We start from the raw sequence: 3,592 nt of genomic DNA, 5'->3' as shown, positions 1-3,592 counted from the left end.
CTGGGATGCTGGACTTATATTTGAATGCAAGTTTGACTCAGAGCTTTTTCCACCCCTCTTCTTTCCCATCTCCAAGGAGGAAGCATTGTCCTTTAAGATTACCCTCTCTGCTTGTCCTCCTGATCTTATTTCTTACATCCACTTCAGTTAGCACCCCCCCCTTTCCTGTATCTTTAGTCTCCTTCCTGCATGGGCTACTTGTGCTCTGATTATATGATCAAATCTCTCCTATCCTATAAAAACTTTCCATTGACTCCTGATCCCCTTGAAGCAATCTCTCACCTCTGCATTTCTTAAGCCAGATACCTTTGAAAAGACACTCTACTTTCCACTCATTTATAATAATAATTTTTTGAAAGCCTACTGCATTTTAGACGACGAAGCTAGACATTGGGAATGATGACAGATTAGCCACCACCCTGCCCTCATGAAGCTCAGCCTCCTGGCCAAGCCTCAGCCCTTGTCATGCCACCGAAACTGCTTGGACAAAGCTGTCTGTGGACCTCCTACTCCCCAAATTCTGTGGCTCTTCTCAGTCCTTCCCCCTCAGCAGCATGAGACACTTGAACAGTAATAACATCCTAAAACTTAATAGAAATCATCCTCCGTGCTCAAGGCCCTGTAAGGAGTACAGAGAAGAAAAAGCAGAGAATCTGCCTTTGAAAAGCTTACACAGCATCGTGTAGCTCAAGTGAACAGGGCCCCCCTAAGTGAAGCTTCACAGGAAAACACTTTTAAAGAGGCAAAAACTTGTATTCACAAAACTTGCTCAGTGTATCTACCATTGATCTCAAGCAACAAATTCATATGTATTAACCAGGCAGCAAGTACATGGTGGATGGTGTCAGGAGTAAGAATGTAATACCCTTTGAGAACACATGTACTATTGCAAATGTTCACCATCGCTGATATTCTCTGTGCACACCAGTCCTTCCAAGTGTTCCCCAAATAAAAATTATTTGGGCTTGTTCTTAAGTAGTCAAAAACATCACAGCTCATAAAAATAGAAAAATATAAACCACGGTTTGTTGAGATGAAAAAATATGAATTTTCTAAGATTTTGGCTAAAAGAATTGTGCATCCATATTTTGCTGACTCATTAGCCCACAGCTGTCAACACAGGTTCTCCACCCCCTGCATCAAAGGCCCCCTCTTCTTTCTGAGTCCCCAGAGACTATCTTTAATGTGTTCCATCCCATAGCATCTGCTACTGTTCCTCAGTTCCCTGGCAAGCAAGCTCCATGTTGGGGGGGGGCACCCTGAATCCTGAGGAGCCAAAACTGTGTCTTTGGCAGAGTGGAGAAGAGCTCTTTGTATTTCATATAATGGAATAGAGTCGGAGGGTGGGAGGGAATGGTCCCAGAACAGTGTTTAGGTCCCAACATCTTATAGAAGTCTTAGTGAAATTAGTTCTTGTTTCTAGAAGGAAGCTCAAAGGCACTCTTCCTCTCCTCAGTATGAGTCCAGAATAGGGACCAAACTATCCTCAGTGCTTCTGCTCCTCTATACGACTGTTTCTAGGTTAAATTACTGGTCATTCTCTCATTGCCTCTGATACACCCAGGGATGTCCATACCTCAGAAATGGCAGGATCCAGGCTCAAGCCAACTCAAGATTTCCGCATTACATATAGATATCTGTGTATGTAATGGCTATGGCCAAAGCTATGTCCATGTTAAGGCCAAGCAAATGAGTCAGACATAGAAGCCTGTGGAGCCCAGAGACAGCAAGTTCACCGATGAGTCACGGTAGAGGAATGACTCCCCAGAGATAGGGAAAGGACCTCAATTGTGAAATTGCTCACCCAAGCTTTTAGGTTGTAGCTGACACCTTATCAGTGTCACCTGGAGTTTTGCTAGAGAAATAACTTCATGAACACAAATCTTGCCAGTACCTTCTGGTTGCTCCTGGAGTATGACAAAAATGAGCCTTTTCATCCTCATGGTCAGGAGGGTGAGACTTACTAAGGATGCTTCTATTTATTTCATCCTCTTAGGACAGGCCATAGCCCCTCTGCCAGGGCCACCTGCTAGTCTGTTTGTGTGAATCAGAAAGAGGTGCCCCCTCCTGATGGATCCAGCTCAGAACGGAAAAACAGCTTCCACACATGCCCCCTCTGATTCTGCAGAGCAGACTTCAGAGCCATCGTGACCTACCTTTTACATATGGATAAACTGAAACCCAGAGAAAGGAGAACGAACCTGCCCAAGGCCACACAGTGGGCCAGTGATAATGAAAGAATAGAGCTCGGGTCTCCTGAAGTCCAGCCCGTGGAATTGCCACGGATCATCTCAGGGTGTGATAAGCACCAGGACTGATAAGTCCTGGCCTGTTCCGAGGAGCCAGGGCTCCCTTCCCCACGGAGCAGAGCAGGCTCGAGTACTGACAGAGTCAGACGCAGGGACACCTTTTCTCGCACTCAGTGTTTTTATTACATGTGTCCTCTACCCAAGACAGGGAGGCTCTCATTCCCGGGTACTCGTGAGAGGGCAAGGACAAAAAATAAGGGCACAAAGGGAAGCAGAGAAGTCAGAATTTCAGCAGTCCACTCCCGACACCCCCAGCACACAAGCTGCACTTCTGGTCTGCCTAGACGGGTGCTTCCCAGACTGCGCTGTGCACCAGAAGCAGAAGCATACGTTGCTGGCCCTACCCCCAGAGCTTTGATTTAGCGGGTCAGAGGTGGGCCTGAGAATGTGCATATCTAACACATCCCCGGGGGTGCCCGTGCTGTGAGGTCCGGGGACACACTCGGAGATCCCAAGGCCTAGAAAAATAGACAACCCAGCCTTTTCTCCCTCACGTTCTTCATTCTGTCTCTCCTTTCATGTCCCTCTCTGTCCTTTTCTGCTCCTTCCTCCTCCCCCTTTTTGGTTTTCTTCCCATCTTTCAAAACATGATGGAATGAGCCAAGCTGCCAGGGGTCTCAGTTCTAGTTCCAGCTCTGTCACTGACTAAATGTGTGAACATAGGGTGAAGTCACTTCCCCAGCGTAGGCCCAAGGAGAGGCACCCCCACTCCCACCCTCCCAGCCCCTCCGCAGCCGGGACTACAACTACTTTGTGCAGGTGTATTTGCAGAGTGGCTGATGAATGAATTTGCGGGCCTTTCAGCCTCCTTGCAGTTCAGACTCCAGGATTCTGACGTCTTCCTTCCGAATCTGAGCTTTTCCCTCTTCAACAGCACATATTTAGGATCTTTCTAGAACAAGGGGAGGACCGATAGTTGAGGGGAGAGAGCCCTAGAACAGCCTGTGAGCTGGGGTAATCAGACCCCAGACAACAGGTACCTGACATTCAGGGACAGATAAGTGGGTGTGCCCAGAGGCTAGGAGCATCTGGGACCCTGAGAGCCGGCGGCGGCCGAGGTTCCAGCAGGGGGCGCCAGAGAGAGGACCAAGACCTTGGTGGTCAGCCCAGGTGTCCTGCCCGAGCTGGGCGGCTGGGCCCCAGGGGCGTGGACGCCGCCGAGGCACGCCCCGGGCGCACTTAAGGAGCTGCAGGCCAGTGCCGGGGAGGAAGGAAGGGGGAGGCCCTGGCTGCTGCTGACCCAGGCGGACCCAGCCCGGCCCCCGCTAGCTCTAGACCGCGCC

Source organism: Eumetopias jubatus, unplaced genomic scaffold (assembly GCF_037043125.1).
Source record: "Eumetopias jubatus isolate StellerSeaLion01/CBP00866 unplaced genomic scaffold, mEumJub1_p1.0 scaffold_1, whole genome shotgun sequence".
NCBI classification, from domain to species: Eukaryota; Metazoa; Chordata; class Mammalia; order Carnivora; family Otariidae; genus Eumetopias; species Eumetopias jubatus.
Note: the sequence above shows the minus strand (reverse complement) of the source record.